The following is a 21,543-nucleotide window of genomic DNA, read 5'->3' as shown; positions in this document are numbered from 1 at the left end:
TGACACGGTAGCTCAGCGTGTTCGGTCAGAGGGTTACGTGTTCTCTGTAATAAAAAGACTGAGTCAAGGAATCAGTGATCAACTTGAACGGATGTCTTGTGACGTCTGCCCAGTCCAAACGCAACGAACTATGTCGAACAAAATGAAAAAAGAAAAAAAGTGCTCCGCGCGACAGAATGTGAATCCTAAGGTTCCGGGTTCGATTCCCAGCTGGGTCGGAGATTTTCTCCACTCAGGGACTGGGTGTTGTGTTGTCCCAATCGTGATCATTTCATCCCCATCGACGCGCAAGTCGCCAAAATGGCGTCAAATCGAAAGACTTTCACCTGGCGACCGGTCTACCCGACGGGAGGACCTAGTCACACGACATTTACATTTATTTGTACTGTACTTCATTGTACTGTAGCATTTCCTTGTATGTGGGATCCAAATTTCATCGAGCTATGTTACTTGGTAGTGATGTATGATGAAAAAGCTACTTTCCTCCAGTGTATTTAGTCGATGCGACTGTATCAAACAGCAGAGCACGCAATTGTCATCAAGAACTACGGAATGTCTGAGTGTGCACGTCGACAGGCTACTATCTAATGTTGTATTCGCCCACTGAGAACCAAGGGATTAAATCGCCCACGGACTTAACCATGGGAATGCATATCTGTGTCGGTGCCACGATATTTTTAGCGCGAGCTGTAATTAATCTCCTGAGGAAAACTAATGGACGGTTTGACTCCCCAAATGTCGCAGCGTCTCATGCGGGATCCAGTTATTCCTGCGAGACGTTTCGACACGTTCCGTGCTCCCCACGGCTCACCCCCGGCTCTACGTTCACCCTCCGTGAGACGGGTTTGCGATGTAAAGAGGCCGCGACCGAGAAACGGCTACTAATTATCCTCTCTGTTGTTCGGAGTGCCACACCAGGCCCCGGGTTCCCGTCCGAGCAGCTGTAGGCCACCTACAGCGTCAGCGTCATCGGAGTGGGCTGGCTGTCTGGCTCCCGCGGCGCCGTGCCCTGGAAACTGGGGCGGCCAGGCGGAGGATAACGGCCGCGGCGGCGCGCCGTTAAGCATTTACGCGCGGAGACCGCCGCATCCGTCGTTTGTCGTCGCCGCCCGCCGCGAAGTGGGTGCCGGTAACTTTACGTCAGCGGGCTGCGTCCGTCCCCCACCGGCAGGATCCAGCTCACCGAGCTGTTCCCTTTACAGTGTTGACTCGCCGTCTGCCCCGGCTTCGACGAGTACCACTAAGCGTCTACAGCCCGGCTACTTGTCTGGCGTAGTGGTAATAAATTACGTACAGAAATCTTCCTCGTGAATCTGTCTGCCTGTTAGTGGAAATCGTATAAAACTCCCTAATGTAATGTCACAAACCGAGAGAAAATCGCAGCGCCGGATTTTAATTTACTCTACTGGCCATTAAAATTGCAACACCAAGAAGAAATGCTGATGATAAACGGGTATTGAATCGACAAATAACATGTGATTACATGTTCACGCAATTTGGGTGCATAGAGCCTGGGAAATCAGTACGCAGAACAACCACCTCTAGCCGTAATAACGCCCTTGATACGCCTGGGCATTGAGTCAAACAGAGCTTGGATTGCGTGTACAGGCACGGCTGCCCATGCAGCTTCAATGCGATACCACATTTCATCAAGAGTAGTGACTGGCGTATTGTGACGAGCCAGTTGCTCGGCCACCATTGACCAGACGTTTTCAGTTGGTGAGAGATCTGGAAAATGTGCTGGCCAGGGCAGCAGTCTAACATTTTTTGTATCCAGAAAGGCACGTACAGGACCTGCAACATGCGGTCCTGCATTATCCTGCTGAAAGATAGGGTTTCGCAGGGATCGAATGAAGAGTAGAGCCACGGGTCGTAACACATCTGAAATGTAACGTCCACTGTTCAAAGAGCCGTCAATGCGACCAAGGGGTAACCGAGACGTGTAACCAATGGCACCCCATAACATAACGCTGGTTGATACTCCATTATGGAGATGACGAATACACGCTTCCAAGGTGCGTTCACCGAAACGTCGCCAAACACGGATGCGACCATCATGATGTTTTAAACAGAACCTGGATTCATCCGAAAAAATGACGTTTTGCCATTCGTGCAACCAGGTTCGTCGTTGAGTACACCATCGCAGGCGTTCCTGTCTGTGATGCAGCGTCAAGGATAACCGCAGCCATGGTCTCTGAGCTGATAGTCCACGCTGCTGCAAACGTCGTCAAACTTTTCGAGCAGATCGTTGTCGTTGTCTTTCAAACGTTGCTGACTCATTGATCGAGACGTGGCTGCACGATCCGCTTCAGCCATGCGGATAAGAAGCCTGTCATCTCGACTGCTGCTGATACGAGGCCCTTGGGATCCAGCACAGCGTTCCGTATTACCCTCCTGAACCCACCGATTCCATATTCTGCTAACAGTCATTGCATGTCGACCAACGCGATTAGCAATGTCGCGATACGATAAACCGCAGTCGCGGTAGGCTACAATCTGACCTTTATCAAAGTCGGAAAAGTGATGGTACGCATTTCTTCTCCTTACACGAGGCATCAGAAAAACTTTTCACCAGGCAACGCAGGTCGACTGCTGTTTGTGTATGGGAAATCGGTTGTAAACTTTCCTCGTGTCAGCAGGTTGTAGGTGTCGCCTCCGGTGGCAGCCTTGTGTAAATGCTCTGAAAAGCTAATTATTTGTATATAAAAGCATCCTCTTCCTTACGATTAGATTTCGCGCCTATGGATCGTCATCTTCGTAGTGTAGCAATTTTAATGCCCTGTAGTGTAGTAACATGTCAAGCAGAGCCGTGTGACGTGAATGGCTGCTTAATTGGAAAGGTTTTTCCTATCGTCGCAGCCTGCAGATACCTTTCCTTCGCGAAGTATGACAGCTGTATCTTCTAACTGCAGGGGGAAGCCAGGCTATAATGACATACGCTGGTAAAATGAAACAGCAATGCTATGGACGAAACCAGCTGAGTGGTGCCACCTGCGCTGGGCTGTATAGAACGGTCGAATGGTAACACTGTTCCTACGTATATGGTCACGAGCTGACATCTCCCGTCTTGTGAACAAAAATCTTATAGTTAAGCCTCCTACTTTTTACTTTTATGCAGATATATTCATTCATTAGTGCTGTAGCAAATTACATGTTTGAGAAAATTATGTTATCTTGTAAAGTATACTTTTAGCTATGTTTTGAGAGGTAGAAGGTTCTACTAGGGCACGCAGTAGCAGAACGTCACTCGAATGAATCAAAAAAGCGTTTCAGGCTACAATGACATAGTAGCAGTAGGTCACTCCGTAATAAAATAAATAAGGCATTAACTTGGGCCGGCCAGAGTGACCGAGTGGTTCTACGCTCTACAGTCTGGAACTGTGCGACCGCTACGGTCGCAGGTTGGAATCCTGCCTAGGACATGGATGTGTGTAATGTCCTTAGGTTAGTTAGGTTTAAGTAGTTCTAAGTTCTAGGGGACTGATGACCTCAGAAGTTAAGTCCCATACTGCTCAGAGCCATTTGAACCATTTGAGCATTAAATATGAAATGATAAATACGCAGTGATACACAAGTGCAAAATTCTCTACGTAGACCACATATAAGTACTTGAATATCCCCTTTGAAATGGCTGGCAATAGAATAAGGAAATCGTCAACACCGTGTTGGGATGCGCCAAATTTCAACACTGCAGTGGAGCGTGTATTGAAACTATTTAAGTTCAAACGGCTCGGAGCACTATGGGACTTAACTTCTGAAGTCATCAGTCCCCTAGAACGTAGACCGACATAAACCTAACTAACCTAAGGACAGCGCACACATCCATGTCCGAGGCAGGATTAGAACCTGCGACCGTAGCGGTCGCGCGGTTCCAGACTGTAGCGCCTGCAACCGTTCGGCCACTCCAGCCGGCGAAACTATTTAAGTCGCGATCGCCTGGTATGATTGTGAACGATAAGAGACAACTTTCATTCCAAATAGCCGAGAAAAGCAAAGAGGAAACTTAGTTTTGGAAAGAAATATTCTACGAAGAAGAGCTTTTTGACGACAACAGTGGCACTTTCGAAGATTGTCACTGTTTGTACTGCTTGGAACTTCACTCGCATTCAAATCCCGGAGAACACTGGTTAAAGTGTCAGCAGTCTAATCTGTGGGCACTCACTAAATGTGCTGCAGTAAGCCGCAGAATAAAAAAGTTTATTCCTGATGTCTGCAAATATACAGATTGGTGAGAACCATCTTTTCGAAAACGAAATTAATTTTGTTGTTTCATGGATTAACATTCGTAATTCTACATTGCTTCAATTTTTGTATGATTGAACTGAGAAACATTAATTGATATTGTAAAAGAAAAGTTTCAGGTCCAGTCTTTTATTTACTATGAAATACAAATCTATGAAAAAAATCAAATATCTATAGTTTATCTGAATTTACTCCTATTTCAATTTACCCTGACAGCGATCTAAAACGACATATTACGCTCTTTCTCCAAGAATGTCCAAAACGTGTGGTTCATATTAATTTAAAAACTTGGCACCAACATAAAGAAACCTACAAGTGAATGAATCACGATTCCGATATAAATTTTATTTAACATCATGGTTTATAAAGCAAGAAAGGCCTAAAAACAAGTTGGTATATTATTTGAGCCGGACTTCCTCTAGATGATTGCAATGGCGTGGATGTAGTGTAGTGTTAGTGTTGGATATAACGAGAGAAGAGATGGAGGGGAACCAAGTGCCGGCCCATAGCCTAGTCCGCCAGAAAAGCACCAAGGGGGCCGCAGGCCGTAATATTCCTATCCGTTGCACGGATAGCCATCAGCAGCGCCGCATGTCCTCACACAGTGATAAAGAACGGAGCTGCTTCACATGTAATCCAGGACATTGGCGCGGAGACGGGTAATTAAGGACTTAACGCCACTTCTCGGCCTGTCCCATCTGGAGGAATGATAATGGCCAATTGTCAACAGTGTGCGGCGAACCCGGGCGGTCACCCATCCAAGTACTGGCCGCACCCAATGAAGCTTAACTTCGACGATCTAACGCGAACCGCTGTATCCACTGCGACACAGACGTTGACACATATGCACAGGTGACACACGTACATTCCATAAAGATCTATACATGTGGGGGAAGATCGCCTAGTACCGGTCATGTAAGCTTTTTTCGATATTATATTATTTTCTAAAGGTTGTATTGGAGCATTCTCCATACTAATTGTGTTCTACCCAAAGGCTGGTTTCCATATTGTTACACTGCGCCATCTCCTGCCATTCTGCAGATGTCCGCGTAATTTGTACTTTCCTTTATATCGTCTGTCATCTTGTAACTCGTCCACAGCTCGTGGTCTAGGGCCCAGCGTTGCTGCCCCTAGGTCAAGGAATCCCGGTTGCGATTCCCAACCGGGTTGGGGATTTTCTATGCCCAGGGAGTGGGTCTTTGTGTTGTGATCATCAGTTCATCATCATTTGTGAGAGTGATTAGATTGGATTGTGAAAAGAAAACTGACTGTGTAGAAATTGGGACTTTGTACGGGCACTGACGACCGCGCTGTTGAGCACCCCATAAACCAAATATCATCATCATATCGTATCTTGTCCTTCCACTCAATCCTCTCACAAAGTAGCGCTTCCAAAGCATCTATAAGCAAGTACTTCCATCACACCAAGTAACTTGCAACTGTCATCTCGTCCCACCAGCCATGTTCTGCTGGTTAATAGTTTGAGAGGTAGCACGAGTGGCATGAGGCGCCTCTCATATTTCTATCTTACTCTGAGTAATTCGATTTTCGTCTCTAATTGCATGCAGTGAAAAGCTGCTATTCCTTCACATGCGGACTTCCCACGCAGTGTCTCTGGTCGCCTGGGTGGTCCGGTGACAGGTGGGTTCTGCTGATGTTGAAAGGTTAAGCCGACGCGTGTGAGGGAGTCGAGTGGATGCTTTCCAGACGTCGACATTGTCATAAGAGCGGGGGCGACAACACTCCCACAGGTGCCTGACGGAGCGGCTGGGCTAGATATTCCGTTACTTCGCAGAAACTTCGTGAAAACACTTTCTGGCGGGCTACCAGCGAGGCGTGAGAATGACTTGTGTTCCCAGGAAGGCTTGGCGGGCAAATTACCGCGTTTTCTGCAAAATCATAACTGTGATTGGCTTGCTCACGGAATAGCTCCGTGACGTAGCAAAATCGGCGCAGAAATTGGCGCCAAGTACCTCCATTGGTGGAATAGTAGTGAGTCGGCAGTAGAGTGGAATTTTCCGCCGGTTTTCGAGTTGCTGATTGGAACGTGTGACCATGGCCACTGTCGTGTGTGTGTGGGGTGGGGGGGGGAGGGGTAATGTTCTGTGTTCGGCTTGTACGGGTGCTCTTGAGAGCCTCGGTTGGGGTAGGTTACAAGACTGAGCTCTCGCTGCTCTGAACAGCCTGCATTCTGTTGGCTGTCTAATACACTCTCATTTGTTTGTAACTGTTTGACGAAGTTGCTGAAGTTTCGACTTCAGCGTAACTTTCCAAGTACAGTCGGCAATTGAGCGTTCTGCCTACAGGTGTCCTATGTTGCCCGTCTTGGGCAGTTTTGGCTAAAGTTGACTGTATCGGAGTTACTGTGTGATTTCGCTTGTTAAAATCACTCACTGTACCATCAGTGATTGTGTAACGAGCCTTCATCGTCTCCCTCAGAGGTGCATTTGTGTTGTTAAGAAGTCTTGAGTCTGGAACAACCAGATCACGATAATTAGTTTCGGGCTATATCCACGACATTATCATCACCACGACAGGACATCGAAGCAACCAGCCATCGCCTCCAGTGAGCCAGATCGTGTCCTTGCAGTTAAGAAGACAGCTTGGTTATGTATGTCCGCAGCACCGGCAGATTAGGGAATTTTGCTAAGTGTTAATCAGAGCTAAGCAGAGTGGGCCTGTTCGTCTTTTGCAACTTTGTTCAGTTTTGGGTGTTCATTGTCTGAGTTCTCACTGCTGTAGCAACAATTAATGTTGGGTTGGTTAGGTGTTTCTCTTAAGATTTGAGTTTCAAGGAATTGGCTCCACATACCACTTGGTCATAAATGTCATAATGTAGTTTATGGACAACCTCACCTTGACAGCATTTATTTGAGTATCCAATTTAGAGTACTGTAAATGTTTCGTGTGTTGTCTTTATTATTTTGAGTTTAGTCATAATAAATCAAACTGTTATTTTGGACAGACCTTTCATTCTGATAGTTAAGTAGAACAACACTTTCATTTCTCACTACGTTAATGAAACTTTCCTTTATCTAATAAATTATTGCAGGAGCCAAACTCTTTTCTACTCCACTTGCAGCGACGATTACAGTCAGTTCGCCTTTCTTCTTAATCCATATGCAACAGCAAAAGTCGGAATTAGAAAAGGGGGGCTTAGGGCATCATTTCCATATGAAAATTCTAGAAGAATTTAGTGTTAAATACACTGCTAGCCCCAGCACCTCGCAAGTTTTAGTAGTTTCAGTCTATTGTGGGCTTTCTGTTGGATATTTCGTAAGAGAGATATCCACGTTAGTTGCTGGTCTCATGTTAGATCTAAGTATTTTAATGACTTAGTTGGATGGAACGGTTGTAAATGGTGCGATAGAGGTCATGAAGTTGGAAGGTACAGGTGGTGCTTTATTTAATTATTACCTGGGTTTTGGAGGGATTATTCTTAAGGAGACAATGGTTACACCAGCTGAATGAGTTGGATTTGTAGAAATCGTTGGGATTTCTGGAGCGACAGCTAGAGAGTGAGGAAAGCGGTGTCATCCGCATACTGAAGGAAGTGTATAGGAGGTAAAGAAGGAGAAGGAGAGATAACGGTACCTTGGGGCACTCCTGTAGTAAGGTGGAAGGAAAGGGAATTGGTGTTAATACAATGACATAGGACAGCCAATAGGAGAGGAAGAATGCCGTAAGGCGAACATAGCTAATTGGACGCGCATAAGTCTGGAGTTTGAAGAGGAGACTGCAATGCCATACCTATCGCATATTTTCTCTATGTCAATAGAGACAAAATGAGTATTTACAGTTGTTCAGCTGTTGTGAAAGAAGTTGCGTGAGAGTCGGTTGTTGATCATCAGCAGAGATGAGGAGGTAGCCATACTAGCTTATCAGAAGCAGATAATGTGGGTGCAGATGGAGGTGGATGCGATGGTAGAGGATGAATTCAGAGACCTGAGGTAAGGCAGATGGGTTTACACGAGAAGGTATCAATGTTGGTTTGATTTGAGAAAAGTGGGATTTTTGAGGTTTTCCCATAGTTTATGATAGTAACGTGTGGAGAGAATAATTGTATACAGAGTTGCAATTGAGGTGAGAAAGGAGGTAAGCCAATCTTTGAGGTGGTGGTAGGTAAAGTGGTCGTGACCAGGGGATGTGTCGCATTCTCTGTGAAGTACTTGTTTTACACCCTGTGCTGTGGTTTGGTTGTTTAATTCCGTTTCTGGTATGTTGTCCAAGTACAGGAAGCTGGGAGCCAGGGGTAGGATTGTCGTATCTGTGTGTTCATGGTCAGCACGTAAGTGGGAGTAGCATGAACCACATATGTATTCGTTGCTGCAATGGCGCATTCTCCAGCAAGGTACGCAATACGTTAATGAGATAGTCTAGATAATGTGGCCCAGTAAACGACTGTGGTTGCTCGTAACTATCGTAAGTATGCCTGCCCATACGGTGACTGAGAATCGGTGTTGATGCCCTCTTTCCTGAATTGCTTGAGGTTTTATATCTACCTAAACATGCTGGTTACGGAAATTCACACACCATTTCTTGTGAACCCTGCCTCATCGGTAAATAAATTCATAAGTGTGAAAAGTGGATCTGCAGCACACTTCTGCAACAGCCATTGACAGAACTGTCTTGTGCCATGATGATCCTGTGGCCTCAGGGTCAGAATACGAAGTAGATGATGTGGGTACAGCAATTGTTCGTTAAGTATCCATACATAAGAGAATGAGACACGCCTTCTGCTGCTGCTAACCGACGCACAGTGGTCCCAGGGGTTTCTTCCACCTAACGTAGCACATGCTCCTCCACGTCAATCGGATGGACTGTGAAGGGCCGTCCATTGTTAGTCTTCTGAGTTGTAAGGATACCTGTTGATATTTTTAGCATAGAGAGCATGGGCTCGCAGGCTATGTCCATTCGCTAACCCGTAGCAGAACATCATATCCGCCATTTAATTTGTCGAGCAGTAGGCTTCCATTGCTAACAAGTGGTGGAAGAGAGAATATGTAATCGAACCGCACCATTTTGTACGTACAAACAGCGCAATGACAGTAAACACATAAGTGAATCCGCGTTTCGAAGACGTTAAAACAACAGGATATGTAGCCATAGTTGACAGTACTGTACAATAAGGCACACAAACACAACGAAAACTAACATAGCCTACAACCCGACCCACACAACTGACTGCTGACCAACTAACGGTAGGTAGATTACTGTGAGTAAGACATCGTAATAGCCTGCCGAACACCATCCCCACTTGTGAACCCTTCCTCATCGGTAAATAAAATCATAAGTGGGAAAAGTGAATCTGCGGCACACTTCTGCAACAGCCATTGACAGAACCACCTTGTGCCATGATGATCCTGTGGCATAGGGTACAATGCAACGATTGTGCTAATATTCGCAACCAAACGCGGCGTAGTCTTTCCTACGAACAGTGTTTATCTCGGAAAGTTTGCGTTTCCAGACGCATGTTTGTTGGACCTACTTTTCTTGTTTCGATGAGTATTACCACCTCTCAGAGTATTCGACACTTTTTTTTTATCACCCCGTATAAACGATACTATTCGTACTCATCCGATATCACATTCAAAAGTGTAGATTACTGTCCGCTTGGAGCACTGCTGTAGCAGTATATAACAAATTGAGCCGGAGTGTCGTAACTGTAGGTGTTAGACTGTGACATTACATGATACAGTCATATAACTCTGCTCAACTCACCGCTCTTTGCAGAAACTGAATAATCGATTGTGACTACTTATTTATTCCAAATCGAGTACTTCAGACGAAAACTGCTGCGTCGGTTATAATTTAAATTCTACGTACTAAAAATTTGTTCTCAAGTAGCATAACAGAAACCTTCGGCCAATGCATAAAATTGCTTGAAATTATCTATCCCTATCCCTTCCCGTATCAAACTTTATGCTTGTTATTAATTTATCGGCTTTCTCCGTGGGGTGAGTTTTCGTATTTGGTTTCTCTACTATAAATTATCACCAGCCTTACTAAGATATACTGTTTGTCAGAATAATTTCCTGTTCTCAGTGAAACAATGGATTTTGTCATGTACTAAACGTGCAAAACTTAATGTGAAACTCTGTTCTCATTAATTTTGACAGTTCTTTTTGAAAAGCCTTTCGCGCCAAATATTGTATTTCAGTCGAAGCTTGAAGGCAAAATACCTCGGTTTTGATAATTAGCTTTATTTTAAAGGCGACGATTTAACTAATATCGATTAACTAAAGAGTCGATAAAGAGTAACGTTAGTAATACTTGATAAACCTTATTTCTGCCCCTTGATCAAAAGGAATCGTCTTATATACAGAGTTATTGCGTTCTGTTTTACATTTGTTTTGATATTTTTAGTAATTTCTGTTTTTATATGTTTAGCTGCTTCCACAAATCGCAGCCTGTCTTAATCAGTATATTACGAACAAGATTTCCGTGCGATCAGAACTGGCAACAGGAGAGGGCCTCCCAGTACCATATATATGCACTGAATTATTTATACAATTGGCCATCAGTACAGCTTCATTTTTTATTAAACCTTATTGTGGAGTAGGTTATCCATCATTTCTAATTCTCCATTGCAAATTACATAACACGGTTTTAGTTCAGATGGAAGAGAAAATATTATTGTAGAGAAACAACAAGTGGTTTGGTGGGGCACACCGAAGCATCTTGTAAGTAACGCAATCAAATAAAGAAGGTATTCGCTCAGTCGGAGCCAAATTGCCACTGCTATTATAAATGTACTAATTTGTCGCTTTAATGAGAGTTTTCCTGCGCATCTACTTTTTAGAGCTATCCATTTTGTTCTTGATGATGGCACGTGGCAACCTTTGTCAGCCTTGCACTTCCCTTCTTGTGTCAAGCTAATGAGGGTATCGTTTATGACAAAGAAAGTCGTTTGATGTGCATATTTTTTGGTGTCTCGTTTATCTTCGGCTTTTGTGCCTGCTTCTTCCGAGCCCCTGCCTCTTGAATAATGAACGTTGCTTAATTATTATGCGAATTCATTAACTTCTAGGCGCTGTTAAAGCTTTGAAAAAGGTTTATGAATAATGTTGGCACTGATTCGAACAGGTGCAAGGCGATGTTTTAACAGAGGTGTGTCTCATCGTAAATTGAAATCTTAGTGTAGACAGAATGTGCCCAGAATGTTTCAGGTCTTGCATTTAACAGGGGATTACGAGAATAACTATTCGATATGCATGAAAATATAACATAACCAGTCAATAATGAGTACCAACAATATTTCCAGATACCATTTTGCGTAAATTAATCGAAGCAAATTTCTTTAAAATAGGTTAGCATTAATACTGAATTTTATGTTAAAACTTAGTCAGTGACACAGTTCAGTAACAAAAATACATCGCAGTCACTGGAACGTTTTTATTAATTTATATAAGACTCTCTTCTAGGGTCTTATATCTTCATTTGCAACTGGACAGATGGATTTACTCTCACGTCTAAGGGATTTGCGCAGGATAGTAGAACTACCCAGAGGTTCGCGTGGTTCCCTCTGTCGGAGCTTCGAGTCTTCCCTCGGGCGTGAGTGTGTGTGTCGTCCTTAACGTAAGTTAGTTTAAGTTAGATGACGTAGTATGTAAGCCTAGGAACCGATGACCTCAGCACTTCGGTCCCATAGTCCTTACCACAAATTTCCAACTACCGAGAACTACTGGTCTGTGTTTTACAATCTCATTGCGAAATATGGGACACGAAATATTGATGTTACGCGTCTGAGAAATGGGAACATTTTGCACCTTGATTCTTTCTGAATCTGTTGATACATAATAGCTATTTCCGCCTGTTTTACCGTTTTTAAGTAACAGCTGTCACGAAATGAATTACTTTAAGACCGGTGAAAATTTAAGAATGCGTTACATAATCAAATGGTAAATAAAAGTTTAATAAGAGTATTCGTCATTTTTAGAAACACTGCAGAGCTGTGGACGCAAGTAACGAGAAAATAGTGATGTTACATACCATTTTTCTTTTACATTTGAACTGAAGCACAATTGAATACCAGATAATAACCTGTGTCTCATTTGCCATTTTCAACTGTTGTTCGTCTGCCAGCTGTGGTGATCCGCCGGCACCTACTGAGCCCATGACTTATTGACTTTTTCTGACAATTCTTCTCCCTAAAATCTTGTTAGTTTTTCAGCATTAATCTAAAATCATTCCTATCAATTATTTTATACTGTGGGATACTGATTTCCTTAAGATCTGTATGACTTACTTGGAACCATCCCAATGTTTTTGTATCTGGCCTTATGAAATACCAGACGTCCTTTGTAAGACGATATTTAGGCATTCTGAAGATGTACGCATAGAACAACAATCTTTGCTTCTAGTCAATGACATTACTGATTGTGTCTCTATGTACAGGTTCTCATTTACCTTCATCATATGTGCCCACTCATCCATCTGTTATATCGACTTGTCCCCACTGACTTATAATCAGACTTTCCAAAGTAGATAAACCGTCAGTTTGATAGGCGTATCGTAGTATTTTAACTTGTCCCCAATCTCGGTGACATGTGATTAAAGACGTTTAGCATCAGTTACATGTAAACATTTCCATTTCTTGCAAGAATCTCTCTGCAGCGAAATGTATACCTGTGTGATATATTGCAAAAGCTTCAACATTTTCCATAGGTTACATACTAAGCATTGCAGAAGATAGCTGCCCAAAGTAGTGTAGTTTTTTCGCAATTGGGACAATCTGCATTGTTACCGGTTTTCCCCCTTGCCTCTTTCCATATGACGTCGTCAATGACCTATTGTTGCTAGATTTCCTCTTCCAAATCCATATGACGTCTCAGACCAATTACCTTATACAATGATGGAAACAGCCCTAGCATCACGAAGGATTTGTGTGACATAAACGAAAGTTAGTAGTCGAGTTTCTACCTCTTAAAAGATCATTTCTGTTTAAATTTCGCTCCAGTCGCATAAGAGTGAAGCTAGTAGCACCAATGTGAGGATGCAAATGAAGTTTCCTTTAAAAACACTATAACTGTCGTGAACGCTAGTTACCTTTGAGACCAAACGTGGTGAGTTAATGTTAGTGACGAATGACTTTAAAGCGACAATGACGCCATTATCAGCACTCGCTGAGTTTGAACGAGGTCCTGTAGTAGGGCTACGAGAAGCTCCATGTTCCTTCTGCGTTACTGCAGAAAAACTTGACATGAATAAAGCCACTGTACACAACTGCCGGCAGCGAGTGTCACGATACTGTACAGCCACAAGAGGACCAGGCTCCGGATGGCAATGTGCACTACAGAGAGGGAAGGTCATTGCTTTTGGCATATGGCTCTGTCACATTGTACTGCAGTTGTAGCAGCAATCTGAGCAGCAGTTGGCTCCACAATGACACAATGAACTATTACGAACACTTTACTCCGAGGGCAGCTCAGACCCGGATGCCCTATAGCGTGCATTCCACTGACCCATACTACCACGACTTGCGAAGTCAGTGGTGTCAAGCGAGAGGTCGCTGGAGGACAGCGTGGAGGTCTGTTGCGTTTTCTGATCAAAGCTGGTTCTGCTGCATCGGCATTGACGGCCGTTTGTCAGTTACGAGGAGGCCAGTTTAGGATCTGCACCCAACCTGTCTGAGTACTAGACACACAGAACCTAAAACTGGAGTTATGGTCTGGAGCGTGATTTTGTATGACAGTGGGAGTACCCTCCTGGTTGTCCCATGCAACCTAACTAATATTGTATGTTAGTCTGCTGATTTGACCTGTTGTACTGCCATTCATGAGCTGGATTCCAGGGGGTGTTTTCCAACAGGATAATGCTCACCCACATATCGCTGTTGTAACACAATATACTCTACACATTGTTAACATGTTGCTTGGACTGCTTGGTCACCAGATCTGTCTCCAGTCGACAACTACAGCATCATCCACAAACAATATTAACAGTCCCTGTATCGTCTGAAGGAAGGAGAAAAGAGCTTACAGGCACTCAACGTGTAAGTTACCAATGCTGTGTTGTCCGACCAGGTTCAACAGGCTGCAACTCCATCCTACAAACTAACATCCAGCACCTCTATACCACAATACATGCACGTTTGCACGATCCCATGCAACATGTTGGTGGTTACACGGCTTATTAACATGCCAGCATTTCATATTTGTATCAGTTTATCTTGCATTTACATTATACTATCATCTAGCAACGTTAATCACTTAAATACGTCACCTATACAAATGTATTACTCAAATTTCATTCCCCCACATTAATTACTTTTTGCTGTTGCGTTTTTTTCCATTACAGTATATTAAATGGCTGGAAAGTAAAATATTGGCACGCAATTCAAAAATAGAAAATGCCAGATCACAGGGCAGCTACTAAGATGTTAGAATTAAAGATGAGTGTCCATGATGGTGGACAAAACGTACATGTTCTATCTATGAAAAAGAGGTATTGGGCCATACGACAGCCTCTATGACGTCAGAATGCAAGAAGAAGGACTTAAGGAAGCTGTGATAGCCTGTAACGTAACGTGTATCAACAGGACATGTGGCCTGTAGTTGAAGAAGTCTCATGATGATCTCTCCATTGGCAAAAGATTCCGGAATAATCCCCCATTCGGATCTCCGGGAGGGGACTGCCAAGGGGGAGGTTACCATGAGAAAAAGATTGAATAATCAACGAAAAGATATGGTTCTACAAGTCGGGGCGTGGAATGTCAGAAGCTTGAACGTGGTAGGGAAACTAGAAAAGCTGAAAAGGGAAATGCAAAGACTCAATCTAGATATAGTGGGGCTCAGTGAAGTGAAGTGGAAGGAAGACAAGGATTTCTGGTCAGATGAGTATCGGGTAATATCAACAGCAGCAGAAAATGGTATAACAGGTGTAGGACTCCTTATGAATAGGAAGGTAGGGCAGAGGGTGTGTTACTGTGAACAGTTCAGTGACCGGGTTGTTCTAATCAGAATCGACAGCAGACCAACACCGACAACGATAGTTCAGATATACATGCCGACGTCGCAAGCTGAAGATGAACAAATAGAGAAAGTGTATGAGGATATTGAAAGGGTAATGCAGTATGTAAAGGGGGACGAAAATCTAATAGTCATGGGCGACTGGAATGCAGTTGTAGGGGAAGGAGTAGAGAAAAAGGTTACAGGAGAATATGGGCTTGGGACAAGGAATGAAAGAGGAGAAAGACTAATTGAATTCTGTAACAAGTTTTAGCTAGTAGTAGCGAATACCCTGTTCAAGAATCACAAGAGGAGGAGGTATACTTGGAAAAGGCCGGGAGATACGGGAAGATTTCAATTAGATTACATCATGGTCAGACAGAGATTCCGAAGTCAGATACTGGATTGTAAGTCGTACCCAGGAGCAGATATAGACTCAGATCACAATATAGTAGCGACGAAGAGTAGGCTCAAGTCCAACACATTAGTAAGGAAGAATCAATACGCAAAGAAGTGGGATACGGAATTTCTATGGAATGACGAGATACGTTTGAAGTTCTCTAACGCTATAGATACAGCAATAAGGAATAGCGCAGTAGACAGCACAGTTGAAGAGGAATGGACGTCTCTAAAAAGGGCCATCACAGAAGTTGGGAAGGAAAACATAGGTACAAAGAAGGTAGCTGCGAAGAAACCATGTGTAACAGAAGAATTACTTCAGTTCATTGATGAAAGGAAGAAGTACAAACATGTTCCGGGAAAATCAGGAATACAGAAATACAAGTCGCTGAGGAATGAAATAAAGAGGAAGTGCAGGGAAGCTAAGACGAAATGGCTGCAGGAAAAATGTGAAGATATCGAAAAAGATACGATTGTCGGAAGGACAGACTCAGCATACAGGAAAGTCAAAACAACCTTTGGTGGCATTAAAGCAACGGTGGTAACATTAAGATTGCAACGGGAATTCCACTGTTAAATGCAGAGGAGAGAGCAGATAAGTGGAAAGAATACATTGAAAGCCTGTATGAGGGTGAAGATTTGCCGGATGCGATAGAAGAAGAAACAGAAGTCGATTTAGAAGAGATAGGGGATCCAGTATTAGAATCGGAATTTAAAAGAGCTTTGGAGGACTTACGGTCAAATAAGGCAGAAGGGACAGATAACATTCCACCAGAATTTCTAAAATCATTAGGGGAAGTGGCAACAAAACGACTATTCACGTTGGTGTGTAGAATATATGATTCTGGCGACATACCATCTGACTTTCGGAAAAGCATCATCCACACAATTCCGAAGACGGCAATAGCTGACAAGTGCGAGAATTATCGCACTATCAGCTTGACAGTTCATGCATCGAAGCTGCTTACAAGGATAATATACAGAAGAATGGAAAAGAAAATTGAGAATGCGATAGGTGACGATCAGTTTGGCTTTAGGAAAAGTAAAGGCACGAGAGAGGCAATTCTGACGTTACGGCTAATAATGGAAGCAAGGCTAAAGATAAATCAAGACACGTTCATAGGATTTGTCGACCTGGAAAAAGCGTTAGACAATATAAAATGGTGCAAACTGCTCAAGATTCTGAAAAAAGTAGGGGTAAGCTATAGGGAGAGACGGGTCATATACTATATGTACAACAACCAAGAGGGAAAAATAAGAGTGGACGATCAAGAACGAAGTGCTCGTATTAAGAAGGGAGCAAGACAGGGATGTAGCCTTTCGCCCCTACTCTTCAATCTGTACATCGAGGAAGCAATGATGGAAATAAAAGAAAGGTTCAGGAGTGGAATTAAAATACAAGGTGAAAGGATATCAATGATGCGATTCGCTGATGAAATTGCTGTCCTGAGTGAAAGTGAATAAGAATTAAATGATCTGCTGAACGGAATGAACAGTCTAATGAGTACACAGTATGGTTTAAGAGTAAATCGGAGAAAGACGAAGGTAACGAGAAGTTGTAGAAATGAGAACAGTGAGAAACTTAACATCAGGATTGATGGTCACGAAGTCAATGAAGTTAAGGAATTCTGCTTCCTATGCAGTAAAATAACCAATGACGGACGGAGCAAGGAGGACATCAAAAGCAGACTCGCTATGGCAAAAAAGGCATTTCTGCCCAAGAGAACTCTACTACTAATATCAAATACCGGCCTTAATTTGAGGAAGAAATTTCTGAGGATGTACGTCTGGAGTACAGCATTGTATGGTAGTGAAACATGGACTGTGGGAAAACCGGAACGGAAGAGAATCGAAGCATTTGAGATGTGGTGCTATAGAGGAATGTTGAAAATTTGTTGGACTGATAAGGTAAGGAATGAGGAGGTTCTACTCAGAATCGGAGAGGAAAGGAATATGTGGAAAACACTGATAAGGAGAAGGGACAGGATGATAGGACATCTGCTAAGACATGAGGGAATGACTTCCATGATACTAGAGGAAGCTGTAGAGGGCAAAAACTGTAGAGGAAGAGAGAGACTGGAATATGTCAAGCAAATAATTGAGGACGTAGGTTGCAAGTGCTACTCTGAGATGAAGAGGTTAGCACAGGAAAGGAATTCGTGGCCGGCCGCATCAAACCAGTCAGTATACAGATGGAAAAAAAAGAGATAGCCTGCATGGTTGTCGGTTTTTCTGGCTTACTCCCAGCCTTATGACGTCAGGATTGAAAAAGGCAGACTTGGGTGTACTGGGACAGTCTGGCCAAAGTATTTAATCCTAGGTGGTGGTCCTGTGGAGACTGGGACAGCCTTAATGGTTGCCGTATTTCATGTGATTTAATTGTGCAAGATAACGATATGGCTCTACCTCATTGTCACATGCCACTTGTCGCATCGAAGACCTCGGTCCCAAATTCAAATAGCCCAGTTTAAAACAATGCCCCCACCCGCTACCCACTGAAATCAAAGTTCACATGTATGTTTAACCAATTTCCCCTACCATTGGTACCCAATGTTTGACACTGTTTAAACATTTGCGGTAGCTTAGGATAGGTACAGTTGTGACTTTATTTAAACAAATGCCACACCAGAATGGCCTCTTCAGCACTGCTGCTGACTGGGCTGGGATGGAGCCAGGGCTGCCACACCTCAGCTATTCCCTGCATTGTTGTACACACCTCAACCACGCCTACATAGCCGTAGACCTCAGGTACCATGTCCCATGTTTAGAATCCAATACTCTACACGTGCTATGTTGAAAACCGTGGGAAATTCAAAACTGAAGATGTAAAGTCAAGCACTGTTGCTCTCCATCTCAGCTCGCCTTCCTCACTGTACTGCCTCCACCACACCCACAGACCATATGCACTCTTTCCCAGGTTTAGAACGCACAAACCCACTGCACTATTTTTAAAATGGTAGTAAAAGAACTAACTGGACTCACCCACTGATCGACTTACCCTAAGTTCAAAGTAACATACATCCTACGCCATACCTTATTTCAAATCTCAAAGTGGGAAATTAACAGATATCTGTCATCCTTTTTCGAAGCCTTAATTCAAGTTTACATCTGGCAAATTCAGAAAATCGCAGGTCTTACAACACAGCATTATCTCAATTACCCAGGTGAGGAAATAAACAAGAAACACACAGATTTGTCTTCTGTCTGGACCAAGAGCTAAAAAGTTAGTTTAATGCACCATGTATTTAAAATTCACCACAAAAAATTAAACTGTGAAATCGGTGACGGCTATTAAACAAGCAGCTACTTATCTTGTTTATTGTCAAGTGCACTCCTGTGAGATGTGATAGGCATCGATCATGCATCAACCACATTTGAAAACAAAACACATTTACAACAATTTACAAGCCAAATAACGATAATAGGAAACGTTGCACAGTGATGATAGAAAGCGAACGATATTTTACAACAGTAGCAGCCGATAGCCTTCTTGTGCACAGCATTTCAAGTTGACAAAGCTTTGGTCCAACAGGAAAGTGAGAAGTCCGTTCATAAACAAACAGCATTGGCATGTGCCACAGCATGTGGAAAATACTGTGCCATGAACCCAGTCAGGCATGACCTTTCAACTGGCCATGGCTCCGATTCAAATACTATGTATGAGGCTAGAAAGCAGTAGCGGCACCGCATGTCAGACATGGCAGGAGCCCAATGGTACTGATTTATCAAAGGTTTTCGTGATCGTACATCTGCATCTACATGGATATTCTGCAAATCATATTTAAGTGCCTGGCAGAGGGTTCATCGAACCACCTTCACAATTCTCTATTATTCCAATCTCATGTAGCGTGTGGAAAGAACGAACACCTATATTTTTCTGTACAAGCTCTGATTTCCCTTATTTCATCATGGTGATCGTTTCTCTTTATGTAGGTCGGTGTCAACAAAATATTTTCACACTCGCAGGAGAAAGTTGGTGATTGGAATTTCGGGAGAAGTTTCCGTCGCTACGAAAAACGCCTTTCTTTTAATGATTCCCTACATTATTTCAGTGACACTCCCACACTTAGTAATAACACAAAACGTGCTGCCCTTCTTTGAACTTTTTCGATGCACTCCGTCAGTCCCATCTGGTAAGGCTTCCACATCTGGCTGCAGTATTCTAAAAGGGGGCTCACAAGCGTAGTGTGGGCAGTGTCCTTAGTAGATCTGTTACGTTTACTAAGTCTCCTGCCAATAAAACTCAGTGTTTGGTTAGCCTTTCCCCCACAACATTTTCTGTGTGTTCCTTCCAATTTAAGTTGTTCGTAATTGTAATTCGTAGGTATTTAGTTGAATTTACTGGTTGATCATGTATCCTAGCTTGACGAATTCCGTGTAGACTCATGTTGATGACCTCACACTTTTCGTAATTTAGGGTCCACTGCCAATTTTTGCACCATGCAGACATCTTTTATAAATCGTTTTTTAATTTGTTCTGATCTTCTGATGACTTTATTAGTCGATAAACGACAGCGGCATCTTCAAACAACCTAAGATGGCTGCTCAGATTGTCTATCAAATCGTTTATATAGATAAGCAACAGCAAGAGCCTATAACACTACCTTGAGGAACGCCAGAAATCACTTGTTTACACGATGACTTTCCGACAGTTTTTACGAACGGTGACCTTTCTGACAGGAAGTCACAAAACCAGTCACATAACTGAGACGATATGCCATAAGTACGCAATTTCACTACAAGCCGCTTGTGTAATACAGTGTCAAAAGCCTTCCGGAAATCCAGAAATACGAAATCGATCCTAATTGATTACTCGAGAGTGACATTTCCATTTGCGAGCAATGTGGTGCATATACAGTATAGTGGGTACATAAAGCAAATTGTTTAATTTTGCATCGAAATCGGTGTTTTTTAAACCAACAAATATTTTACCGAAATCAATGAATTTTGTGCATAAACCAGTGAATTTAATGTCAAACCTGCTCTTTTGTGATTGAATGCTGAAGTTCCAAATGTAGCTACTCCCTCATTTCCAAAATCAACAAACGGCGTCTAACAGCAGCCAGGTGACAGAACATTGACATCAAGGGTTCTTGGATTACTGTGTGTTGTAAAAATGAGCACTATAGGACTTAACATCGATGGTCATCAGTCCCCTAGAACTGAGAACTACTTAAACCTAACTAACCTAAGGACTAATCATCTTGGTATTGAAGCTCTTTTTTTCCGTGTTTGCTTTAGCAATATATATGTTTTTGGATAGGGTCCGCCTTTAGCAAAACACAGTTTTTTTTTATAACCCAAACATGTTTCACTGCAGTTGCAGTATCCTCAGTGGGCTTTTATTTTCCATCTTTTTACCACATGGTGTGGTTTTTCTGACGTCTTGTGTTTCTACAATGACCGACAGTTTGTCATCTGCAACCACTTATACCTTAAAGTAGATAAATTGTTTAAGCCAAAATTACGATTTGAAGAACTATGTTATTATTATGCCTGAAATTATTTAATTCTATGTGTGTGTGTGTGTGTGTGTGTGTGTGTCTATTTACATGGTGTTTCACTTACTCTTTTTTTTTTTTTCGTCTTCATCACTGTCAAACACTGAATATTGAGTTGCCACTGCCACTGTCACTGTCACTCACTGTTTCACTGTTTATCAGCTATAAATACAAAACATGGCTGGCAGTGGAACAGCTGGAGGTGTAAAAACAAGATGGCTGACAGTGGAACAGTTGAAGGTGTTCCTGGCGGCTGTTTTTGAACCTTTCAGAGGTGACCGAGATATTTGTGTGTGTGTGTGTGTGTGTGTGTGTGTGTAAAAGGGGGAGACAGAGAGAGAAAGAGAGGGAGAGAGAAAGGGAGGGAGAGAGAGATTTTAGGTTTCAGGATCTTTTTTTTCTGGTGTGTGGTGGAGGGGGTTTAAGATCTCTATAGGTTGGTTTTGTCTGTT

Source organism: Schistocerca gregaria, chromosome 3 (genome assembly GCF_023897955.1).
Source record: "Schistocerca gregaria isolate iqSchGreg1 chromosome 3, iqSchGreg1.2, whole genome shotgun sequence".
NCBI classification, from domain to species: domain Eukaryota; kingdom Metazoa; phylum Arthropoda; class Insecta; order Orthoptera; family Acrididae; genus Schistocerca; species Schistocerca gregaria.
This window is presented reverse-complemented; position numbering follows the sequence as displayed.